The sequence below is a fragment of the Coturnix japonica genome, chromosome 1 (assembly GCF_054131305.1).
Source record: "Coturnix japonica strain WE chromosome 1, WE-NBRP24, whole genome shotgun sequence".
In the NCBI taxonomy this organism is placed as follows: domain Eukaryota; kingdom Metazoa; phylum Chordata; class Aves; order Galliformes; family Phasianidae; genus Coturnix; species Coturnix japonica.
Window position 1 is genome coordinate 45,826,851 of NC_140663.1, and position 12,958 is coordinate 45,839,808.

The window sequence follows — 12,958 nt, forward strand, 5'->3', positions numbered from 1 at the left end:
AAAGACTGTCCCTTATGATATATTCAGCCTGACCAACACAGGAAAGTTGGATGAAGTCATGCAAGAAGGAGCTCATTCCCTATTGTAAGATTTATACTCCAGTTTGAGAAACTCCAGAGGCTCTGAGCTGGGGTTAACAAGCAGAGCTCTCTGGAAGTTAATGGAGCTGTGTCAATTTATTATCCACACTCATGTCTGAATGCTTACCTGCCTTGAGTTCCATATTTCCTAAGGAGGCTCAGCCCACCACTCCTGCCTCTGCCAAAGCAGGGCCTCCTCACCACTAGCCAACAGAGCACTCCTCAGAAATAAACCCCAATCCCTGTAGCTCAGTTTTCAAACAAATCACATTTTGCATCCTTCACTGGCTGCCTGAATGCACCACACCACAGCACTGAGAAAGGGTTGGGAGAGCTTCGCTGCAGCCATCAAAACACAGCTCCTTGCACTGGTGATCTAAACTGGGATCCCACCTACAAAACAATTGGGGTCCATTTGGTTTGGATGCATTTTAGTCACTTTCACCCCTCAAAGTGGCCCAAAACTCATCACTCTACTGGATGTCCTCCACCACGACCTATTCCCATCATAGCTTCACACTTTCCCCTCCCCTGCACCTCAAGCAGATTTAAATTATCAACTTCCAGACCAAAAAAAAACCAAAAAAAACCAAAAAAAAACAAAAAAACCAAAAAAACACCAAAAAAAAACCAACAAAAAAACCTGAGATAACTCAGGAACTTAAGCACTAGTGGAGACCTCCCCCCTTCTTTTCCCTGTATCCCCTGACATCACCCAGCCTGATACACAGGGGAAAGCACAGTAAGTCTCTCTTAGTGATAATTAGAGAGGAACTTGCCAGTAGGTTAAATATTTACCTTAGCTTCATCAATGTAAATGTCTTCTAATCCTCCTGTATCTTTCAGGGACAGCAAGAGGAGAATGGCGAATACTCCTTCCATTTATATAGATGCTCATAAATTAGAGTGATAAAGAGCTCATTTAGATTTATTGTGTAGTAGTTAGCATTATTATTCAAATACATTTATTCTGCATGTATCACCAGTGCAAAGGGCTAATACATACAAGCAATATGTGCACATTACTGTAGTATATCACACATTCTTCTGTCCAATTATCAGGGCACTCTGACCATCTGACCACTGCATCACCTGTTAGTTAACTCTTGCTCACATCTCAGTGTGTGCATGTGGAGTATAGTGGGGGAGAAGACTGAGACATAACTGTAGTTGAGGGTGCATTTAAGGTTTCCGTATCAGTGCCAAATGCAAGCCTGCAGCTAAGTCCTTCAGAAAGGAGTAATCCTGCATCCAGTTGAGAGGTGTCACAGCAATGGATAAGGAAATCCTTCAAGCACACACATGAGTGTGTAATGCCACAGGTACAAGAGAAAGCCTCAAGTGCATGACACTAATCTGCCTAGTTACACTCAAGTACCCAAAGAAATCAAGGGGACTGAGAAGGATATAATCACTTAGTGCTCTCCTGCTAGAGCTGCCCAACTTAACACACCTCTGCTTTCCTCTGACAGGGCCACAGACATCCCCTGCCCTATGGGGAAGGCCCTATGTCATTTGGCCACCACCTCTTCACACTTATGTAGCAGCCCTATGGTATGCACCCCTTAATTCAAGTGATATACAGCCCTTGTTGACAGCATTGCACAGGGCTATGCCCTTCTGTCTCTTTAAATGATGCTCAAAAATGTCTCACATGTGCATACTTACTGCTACAGCAGCAGAATAAGCCTTGGGACTTCTGTTTCCCAGAAACTCAGTTCAAGCTGAGCACAAGGAGAGGGGCAGGACAAAGAACTCAGTTGTTCCACAGTGAGAAAGCACATGCATTTGCCTCCTCCAGAGACACCCGGTATTCATCTCCACTCCATTTATCTCCAAGGGAATATGTTGACACAAGTCCTAGGTTCAGAGGAGGTTGTCCCAAGTGTGGTGCTCAATCTGTGTCATAGAATCACAGAATGATTTGGGTTGGAAGGGACCTCAAGGATCATGAAGTTCCAACCCCCTTGCCACATGGAGGCCACCAACCTCCATATCTAATTCTAGACCAGGGTACCCATAAGGAACAGAAGAAAGGAAACACAGGGACATGACTTACCACAGTGCAAGGACAGGGGGACAGAAAGCCACATTCAAACACGGTAGAGAGGAAGAGATGTCAACACAAACACCCACCAAACCTGAGCAAAGTATGGCTAGTGGAAAGCAATACCTGGATCTGTCCCTAAGCCACATACAATTGCATACAGTTATGGCCTGACATAGCCACAATAATCACAATTTATTACTCCATCCATCCAGGAGTCAAATTCAGCAATACCCAACCATGAAGTGTTGGCTTTGTTCTCACTTCAACAGCTTGTATCACTAAAATAAGGAGTCTTCTGAAGGAATGAGAAACCTCAAAGCTACCATCTTCCTACTCCTCATGAAGAAAGGCCCCAGTGCACAGTTAACACTACTTCTGGACAGTCTCATGGAGTGAGATATCCCCATGTATTTCTGCTCCCCTTACAGTGCTTGGAGAAAGATGAGGTGAATCCTGGAGCACGTTTCTCCATGGGAAGTTCTCCTTCACCCAGAGAAGGAAACACATTTCTCCTTCTGTGGTCTACCTACGATATCAATTCACGTCTCACACCCAGACAGAGAACCTGTGGTGTGATAGCTCAGGGAATTCAAATGAAGTGCCAATCCTATTTCATTTTTCAGTAAAATAACCCCATATGGGAGAAAACACAGTTCCTCCAGACATCTGCCACACATTCCAGAAAAAAGCATCACAGGCATTCCACTAAGTGTGAAATAGATTAATTTATTTATTTTTTAAGTTAAAAAGCTAATTGAAAATTTAAAGGATGTGTGAGATCTCATAATGTACTATAAATGCATGTTAAATAAATAACAGCATCTAAAACGTACTGTGGAGTGATGCAATTAATTCTGCTTAGAAAAGGTCCCAGGTCATTGTTCTCAAAGATGATGATGTCTGTGTTGGGCTTTTTGTTGTTGGGGTTTTGTTGTTTTAAGTGCCTACTTTAATAGTTAACTACTGTATTGTAGGGAAAGACAAGGCTTCAGTTAGAGATAAGCTAAGTGGTAGAAGGTTGTATGTAGCTAATTAGCCCCACTCTAAGCTCTTCCTACATTCAAGCAGTCTTACAGAATCATAGACTCATTAAGATTGGAAAAGACCTCTAAGATCACCTGGTCCAACCGCCAGCCCATCCCCACATGCCCACTGACCACGTCCTCAGTGCCACATCCACACGGTTCTGGAACACCTCCAGGGATGGTGACTGCACCACCTCCCTGGGCAGCCTCCAGCACCGCTCTTTCCAAGAAGAAATCTTTCCTCATATCCAACATCCTAACATCCTCCCCAGGCACTTAAAGAATCACCTGACTGGCAGCTTGAGATGAAGCTTCCATAGCAGGTATGGCTATTTTTTGTTTTTCTGATGGATCCCTGCATCCACAGGGAGGGATGGCATTCAGTCAAGACCCAGGCAATCTTTACTCATGCCCATTGCCCCAGCTTTTATCTTCACAGCCAGTTTCTTCCCAGCCACATACACGTTCACCCCTTCATCAGCCTTGCCCATTCCCATCACCAATCCCTGCCCTCTGATGCCATTTCTCCTATCACACTATCTCTCTACCTTGGCTCCCTGATTCTCCAAGCTTAATTTGCTCACCAGTTTCTTTGCCCTCATCTCCCGCATCTCAAACTAGAATTTCTTTAAGTAACAAAGTAACTTTTCCCTCTTTAAGAGGCATCTTTAGAAAAGTGTGTTACCAGCTCATGTGACACAACAGAAAAACAGGAGTCTTTCACATCTTTGGTCACGTTGATATGGGCGCACATCACTCGCATGCACCATATGACTTCAGAGATCCCATTGGACAGAAGACAAGGGGGAAAAACACTCCTGTGCACCCAACAAGGATGAAACTATATTATCAAGAGGTCATCCATACTAGGAAAAACAACAGGGTCAACCTGTAAGAAATGAGGAAGCAGTAGTATGAGAGGAATAAAATGCTACAAAGAAACAGTGAGGAGTCTTTTTCCTCTGGAGACTTCCATTGTGTAAGGAGGCGAACTACAGTCTAGGCCACCCCTAGTCACTAAAATCTTATATCCAAAGAGGGTTCCAGGCAAGAAAACAACAGCACTTGCCAGCAGAGAGGCTGCTAAGCAGTGAGCTACACTATGGGGAAAAGAGCAAATTACAAAGCAGGGAATGATCTTGCAATATCAAGATGAATCAAAGGAGCCACAGGGAAAAGAAAAATAAAAAAGAAAGGAAAAAAAAAAAGAAAGAAAGAAAAAAGAAAGCAAAAGAAAGAAGTGTTATGAGGAAAAAAGAAAAAAACATCTTTCATTAAGAAATATCAGAGTTGGCCAGCGGCAATGAGCATCAAGTGGTACCACAAAGGCAATGTATTATTACTGCTACACTTCTCTGAGCCTGTCTTTTTAAATATAATTCATTTGTGACACAAACACTTTCAAGGCCTGGCCTGAAACTCAAGTATGCACAGAGTAGAGCCTGCCAGGTCCATCTACAAAACCAGGGGACATAAGCAAAGCAAAAATTACATCATAAGGCAATAAATGTGTGAATAGAAACAAAGACTGTAATACATCACAAGGCATATTTTGTTTGAACATGGTTTAGCTTAATTATTGATAACAATGTTTTCCAGCAATGCTTGCTAGCAGGCTGATAGAACATTTTATAGAAAATAAGGACCTTGTATTCTTATGGGGACTTACTGCTGCACTTGAGTGCTGAGGTTTTGTCTGTGAAGCAGGATACAAGGTATAAGTAAACACAGGGAGCATCCCCTTGGGATGTATGAATTACGGGGCATGCAGATTTGCTGAGCACATTTTCATGGTGTTTTAGTGTGCTCCCAAACAATAAACAGAGCACGGAAAGCAAATAAACATTTTGGATCTCTGACTTCAGAGAATATCCACTTCTGCATGGAAGAAAATACTCCTCCACCCCCAAATATTGAACTACTGCCTCTTCCATGCCATGAAACAGAACAGCTGCTGTTTGTTATGAGCTGCCTGTCACAACAGGAAGGTTAATATTTTACCATTTTCTTCCCATTCCTTACTTCTCCTTGTCTGTTGAGGCAAATCTCATAGCCAACATTACAAGCACTGGATTCAGCAGCTTTCTTTTGGATGAATTTGTACTGATGTTAGCCCTTTTCAGCCACGACTCTTTAAGAAATCCCACAAGAGGTGCATTTGGTTCAGTCTGCCTCTCAAGACATCCAGTTACTTCAAACTACAAGCAATCTGGAAGTCCTTGTGGTATTTCAGCATTTATGCTACTCTGGGGAGGCAGCAATAAGCAAAACTGAGTTATGAAAGTAAAGCCGAAACAGCTCCCACAGTGGTTTGGGGGTCAGGAACAAGGCTGAGGCAACAGGGTTGGCTCAACTTGAGCATACAAAGCCTCGAGCACCTTGCCCAGCTCCCAAGCCAGAGCACAGAGCCAGGACACCACAACTACATGGCTTGTGGCTAGCAGTCTAATCTCACATCTGTCTGCATCTGCTTGTGAGAGCTGGAGCCCAGGGAGTGTGGTTCAGCAGGGAGCTGGGTATTTCCCAGAGGGGACTGGGAATAGATGCTCCAAGTACCAAAGACAGCTTCTCTCTGGGGCTGTAAAGGCCTTTCCAGCACAGAGGCTGACCGTTTGTCAGTCTCTTTGCTTGTGTTCTCTCCAGACCTGAACCAGGCCACGTTTTTCTTAACCATCCTGGGTATAGATATAGGTCATTTTCTGCAGAAGGGCTGCAGCTCTTAGCCATTTCTCACCTAACATAATCCCAGCCAAGCGTTCCATTCAGGATACTTAGCATATTCAACTAATTGCCGGCCCTTTCTCATCATCCAGGGTGGGAATAGTATCAAGTCTTCAAATTGGCAGCTGGACAATTTGTTAGTGGTTAATTGCATTATTTAATTTGAATTGTTATGGTGGAAAACGCAATCAGACATCTGGTCAGAATATTTTATAGGTCTTAAACTCAAAATGAGTGTTTTTATTGCCCTTTGTGTTACACAGAGAGCCACATCCGGCTCCCTTACACACCCTGCTCCAGTGGTCAGCAATTGAAAAGGGCAAATTGACCATTTCTCAGTGAGCAAATGCTTTCCATCTTCAAGGCAGAATGTACTCCAGTGAACTGACACAGTACTCTCCAGAAGGTTTTTCAGTGTTCTGTTTCAGCAGCACACTTTGCTGCTGGTGTGCAGCAGCAGGTGCTTCTACCATCCCCATACTCATCACACAGCCTCTCCTTCACTACAACTACATTCCCTCCCAGGCTGGCACCAGCCACACCATCTGCACTGGATAAGTGTGCAATGCAACAAAAATCAATCCTTCTAAACTACCCTGATGAACAACAGCAAGTGAAAATAGGTTTGTTTCTATTAGGAATATTAGAATAGCAGGAGGTAGACTCAACCTTTGTGGCTTTCTTCCAATTTAACAGCAATTTACACTAGACAAAAATGAGACTTCCATCCCCTTCTACCTGCTTCCCCACACTGTGCATGTACACTGACCACAAGCCCAACAACTACCTTGTTAAAAGCTACTGCAGTAAAGTCCTGGCACCAGTTTTCTGAAGCATCAGAGCATGCGGCATTGGTTGGTCTTTTATTGCTTTTGGCACTGGTTGGAGAAACACAGAAGTAGGATACACACACAGCAAAAATCACTCCTCTTCTAAAGCAATCTCTCCTCAATATTTTGCTGTCAGCCCTTCCACCAAGAACTGGGAATCTATCCTCTAGTAAAGAGGAAAAAGCACAGGAATTTGCATCAAGACAGTAGAGATGCATTCAGACATTTTCCATCCTTACTGAGGACATTGAAGCTACAGTCAGAGCTCTGGTTTAGTCTGTGCTGTTGCTTTGTTTCACTTCCAATCCATGGTCTTTGATGTCTCGTTGTAAGAACCTCCAGAGAATAAGCTAAAGGGACAGGTGGCAATGAGATACCCTGTCTCAGCATTCTTGCTTAGATATACAGGGCCAGCTTGTAAGCCAGCCAAATTTAGATCTCATGCCTTTACATCTGCCCACTTGCCTGGAACTGTGTACATCTCACATATGTGCAACCCAGCCAATTTCTCACAGACCATAAACATTCAAATCCCCTTCAAACATATCCATCCTTTGTGTGCCACTAATGACAATGCAGGAGTTCAAATTCAATTTACACCGTGTCTGACTGTGCAAATGATCACTCTAAACTTCCCATTGCAAACTTGCACATCAAATGACCCACACTAATGATGCTCCCCTGACACTAGCTTTGCAAAGCTTCCTTTCCAGCCATCATTGGGGGTCCTAAGTACTATCATGCCACTTGCCTTTGCCCACAAATTGTACCTGGGTGTCAGGGTTTCTATCCCAGGAGATAACCTGAAATTTACCAGAGTATTGCTTTCCGATCCAGAGTTCAGGCAAACAACCACCGAGTAAGCCCAGAGAGCACCCAATATTTCATTATGGAAATAATGAACTACACTGTTTGCAGAAATAAGCCTGCACTCTCCTTTGCCTCACCTCCACAGGATCAGAGAGGAGCTGTGCATCAGCCCCAAAGACAACCCAGGATGCCAGCCAGCCAGCTCTAAACTTAATCCTCCCCAGCAGTGAACCTGATGGAGTGGCAAAAAACCCTGACACTGGGGCAGGTTTGTCCTCTTTTAAAGCTTGGAAAGCCTTCAATGAACACGCAGGAAAGCACTGATGCCACCTAAACCGCATCCTCTGCAGAGCTCTGATCAGCTCAGTTCCCTACACAACATCAGCAGCTGTAACATCGGTCTAGAACACTGTGATGCGTAGAGAGGTTATACAACCTCTTAAACAGAAAAACAGCTTGCACTTGTTGGTTCCCAGGTATACATACAGATATGCCTGTTGGCTGAACAAAGGTCTACAGAGCAGTGTAACCCACAGAAATCAATCCATGCCTAAGGGCAGAGCAGCACCTTCCTGTTGACCTGAAACAAATACTTATCTATCCAAGACCTCAAATAATTGCCAGACTCTTCACCTGCTTGCTGAGCTAAATTCGCAAGGAGAAAGGAGAGATCTGTCTGAGATGGAAAAGCAGGAATAACACAGACATTTTAGTGCTTCCAGCTATGCACAGAAATGCTGACACTGCTGACCCCAAGAATGAAAAGCCACAATCCCTCCCATCCTCAAGAATGATGAATACTGCTTAAAATTCATAAGCCACTCAGTTTTTGATGTATTGTAATACCTTCCGGTCACAATTTCAAGTTTTTCCTCTACCTACTAGAGTGGTAGGAGCCTTTCTTTTGTGCATGTGTAGATATGAAAATATAAGTAATTAAAGTATATTTTTAATTGCATATAAGTATATTTAAGTGCATATATATATATATATATATATGTATGTATGTATACATCTAAAATAATAAATGTAGATGCATAAAAAGTAAACCTAATCAGAAGACTGAAGAAGCTCAGGCAGTATGACAGCAAATATTTTTAAAGTTGAAATAAACTTATTAATTAATAAGCTGTCTGCTTATTAATTAATTACATCCAGTTGTCATAAGGATTGCAGGCAGGGGTTTAACAGCACACAAAGCAAAAATAAGCCTTTGCTTAAGGCAAAAACAAGTACAAGGCGTTTCAGAAACTGCAGATGGAAATTCGTTCACACAAAACAAATCTCCCAAACTGTAATATATAACACAACCGGACACCAAAAGCTTATTAACAAGCAAAAGATTTGTCGACTCCTCAGCTGCGTGCATCACTGTGTCCCCATGCACCACAGCTCAGCATCACAGAGAGAAGTACCAATTGCTGATCCACACACATCATTCTCCCTCCTCCTCCAGCACTTGATTCTCCACTCTGTTCACACAGGGCAGTGCCTGCAGGAAGCACTGCTGTTGCAACCTACAATTGTTTCCATATGAAGAAACGGAGTGTGAAGCAATGCCTGCGGCATCAGGCAGGGAGGAGGTGGGGAGCAGACCCGTGGGCTTCCCTGGCTCTTTCATCAATGTGCCCAAAGTTGTTCCTCTCTGTGCACTTAACACACAGCCCAAACTGAAACATGCCTTGAAAAATATCTCCAGAACCACAGAATCATCGCAGTTGAAAAAGACCTCTAAGATCACCTGGTCCAACCACCAGCCCATCCCCACCATGCCCACTAACCAGTGTCCCTCAGTGCCATATCCACACGGTTCTGGAACACCTCCAGGTGTGACTCTACCACCTCTTGGGCAGCCTGAATCATACTAATAGGAAATTTAGAGACATAAGGCAGCAAAATCCCTATTTGGGAAATCTTCAACAAACTACAGGGTTGCCCTCAGTATACATAAGCATTCCTATCAGTTTTGAGTAGCTATCCTGACTTACACCCCATAAAGCAGCCCCCAGTGCTAAAAATTAAGTGTGTACATCAATTTTTTTAATGGCAGACTTCATTCTCACTCTTGCTGTCACATCAATATTATAGATAGTACAGCAAAGGGAGGTCTAGACCCCTGTGAAGTGCTTTTTAAGGAAAGTCTCAAAGGATAAACCAAATCTATTGCATTTGACCCTATGATGAGCGAAGCATGCAGTCTTCCTGGAACTCCAAGGAGACTAGCAGAGATGCACTTTGCAAATGATGAGAAGACTGAGAGATGCCTGAAAGTCTGCATCAGGCACTTTGTGCGAGACACCATGTGGCACAGCTTTTATTTAGTTCCCAGTGTTTTATGAATTCATAAGATGAATGCTACACAGTTGTTTTGGAAACACGTTTCATACTTTTCACCCTATTTCCGCTTCAAGCTCAGCCTGGAATCTTATTTGACATGGAGTTTAGGTTTTATATAAGGAAAAAAATCTTACAGCCTCTCTCAAATATTGACTGTGTTGGCATTTCAGCTCAAGCAGTCCCACTGTCTGCAATTCAGAGCAGCAAGCCTGGTATCTGGTCATCAAAACAGAAATAGCGATTAACCAAAGTAACCAGCTTTCACAGAATCACAAAGGTTGGAAAACACCTCGAAGATCACACAGCCCAGCAATTCAAACGCTCATTCACCCCATACTTAAAACCATCCCAGTCAATATTACATGTGGGGAAAAGAACTGGAAATGTTACACGGAACAAAGTCTGTACCTTAACGTTCAGTTGCATCTACAGATCTTGTTGGATTTTCCCAATTCATTTGCTCTGTTTTGCAAAAACAGCATCACATATCTGTGTGCTAATATGCATCTAGAAGGGACTTTCAAACATAGACATAAGTTTCTGATTTTTTTCCCCCTTCTTGCTGCACTGCAGCAAAGGACTATGGCAGTTGCTTAATAGCATATAAAATTGCAGGACTGCTCATGGAAGAAAAAATAATCTTCAGGGGAGGGGGGTTTAAATAAGTGGAATGCAATTACCTAAATGGAAATTTGGTGGTTAATGACCTTGTGCTTACAAAAATTACCACACAGTCCTTAATGTTCAGAGCTTCCATTTTAAGTCTCATTGACAGCACTTCCAAATATAATGATCACGAAGCTCTGCCCTAGTAGAAAGTCAATGAGAAGATTAAGAGGCTTTTAATTAATACCTCCCTTCTTTTGCTGAATCTTCAGGAGAGGCCAGATGTTGCCCTGTGGTGTTGACTCAGCTTTCTCCTGCCTTGGCACAAAAGCCCTGGAAGTTGATAGCCCGATATAAAAAGGTGAAAAAGCTTCAGAATGCAAAAATCAAGCAAGCAAATTCTTAGAAGACATGATTTGACTTTCATAGAAACACCCCTTACAAACGGGCTCATTTCCTCATGGAGTAAAGACCACAGTGAGCAATTTGCAGCCAGGGCATAGAATCACATGATTTCTATGATGCTGTCAAAAACATATGTGATGCCAGGAACATGTGATGATGTGATGACCTGTAAGCAGCCTCGAGGGTGCAGCAAAATTCTCCCATTTAAAACAAAAAACAACACAGAAAAAAGATAACTACTTGCTGCATGATTCATTCCAAAAAAGGACTAAAAGAGGAAAAAAGCAAATAAGCAAACTTCATCTGAATGAGCTGAAATCGCAGCTCTGAAACAATCTTTTCAACAGGCTTCCAGCAGCCCCGTCTTTGCCCTTCACATGTGCCACATGAAGCCAGATAGGAAGGCATTCTGTAGCTTCTATGAAAAATCCCTCTATAATCAATGTCATGTATATATGCTTAAATGCAAGCATGTGCTTACAGCACCAGACTCCTCGAAGAATACAACTATGAGATCTTAAACTCTGTACTATGCAGGGATTGTTTTGACTGATTTAAGCCAGAAACATGGATACTAAAGCCTCCTTCCTCCATTCGGGAGTAAATCTTGATCCCAAATCTGTCCTATTGCTTTTCTCTCATCTTTTAAATGCAGTCTTTTTGTAGACGTAAATCTACCATGCTTTCCTCGGAGCCCACAACACACTGGGAAGAGATTCCTAGGACATACAACTAGAGCAGTCATGCAGCAATTGAAAAGCAATGCATAATTCAGTATGAAGTTCCAAAATTTTAAGAAGCAACCAGTAGAAAGAAAAGCAGAAACCCTGAATCTCTGATAAACTCTCATTCAAAACCAGTGCTTGAGAATGCAAAACCTTTCCAAGAGCTTCTGAACTTTAAGAGCTCAGATCAGAAACTCAAATGCTACATTTGAAGTTGAAACAAAACTCCAGATTCATCTGCACCTAAGGTCATCTGTTACTGCTAACAGCACCTCCAGGCTTCACTTGGGGTTTCCATCCTGAACCTGAAAAGTCTCTTGGTGATATTTCCCAAGCCTCCACTGTGCAGCCACAGAGATTTAATTAGAAGCCAACGCATCGAAAACACAAAAATCATCCATTTAGATAACAGCCACCTAACTAGGAGCTAAAAAATTCCCAGGGAAAAAGCACCTCCACATGAGATTTATGACCAGAAATACATTTATATAAAATTTCAAACCAACCTCTCTGATGTTTCATCATATCCCCCACTTCCTCCCACCTTGAAGGGTCTCACAATCCAAAAAGCAACAACTGTCCTCTGCCTGCTTTATATAGCATTACTATCAACCTTGGTACTAATTAGCTATGTAGGTGTTAGTTGTTTGCGTGATTGCATTGTAGAGTCCTCCGTGCATTAAGAGTGAATGGGGGCATATGTGTATGACTGGTGGCCTCCCTTGCATAGAAAGGATTTGCTTGTATCCCAGAGGACATACAGGGCTCACCAGCACACCTATAATACATTGTCCTGTTCATTTTTGGACAGAAATCACAGCAAGATTCCTCCAGGAGAGCTCAACATAGAACCATTAAGGCTGGAAAAGATCTCTAAGGTCATCTAGTCCAACTGTCCACCTACCACCAACATTGCTCACTAAACCACATCCCTCAGGGACACTTCCACAAATTTCTTGAACACCTCAAAGGATGGTGACTCCATCTCCTCCCTGTGCAAAATGAGTGAAGTTTGATTGTGGGAAAAAAACATTGATTGCCATGGTACCTTGCAACCAAGGCCCAGGACTGGTGGCTCCCTACCAGATCTCACTAAAACTATGTACTCAGAACCAGGGGACAGCTCATCCATTCATGGTAGCCAAGTTCCTGGGCCAGAAGCTTCCTATCTCTGTCCCAGGGAGTGGGGAAGGAGAACAACAAGCAGTTTTGCAATATTTCTTCCCATCCTTCCTTCTTTCCAACCCATTTTGCCGTGATCTGTGCTGTCAGTATCTCTCTCTGAAGTTCTTTCACAAGCAGCTTATTTTGATCACACATTGCAACAGCTGAGGTTCTGTTTAGAAGTGAGCAAGGAACAAAGCGGTTC

At 42.9% G+C, this 12,958-nt stretch overlaps 1 protein-coding gene across 11 annotated transcripts in view; it reads right to left on the reverse strand.

Moving 5' to 3' along the window:
* The window catches only part of CACNA1I (calcium voltage-gated channel subunit alpha1 I), a 153,548-nt gene that overhangs the window by 132,675 nt on the left and 7,915 nt on the right, over positions 1-12,958 (reverse strand). The window lies entirely within an intron of this gene.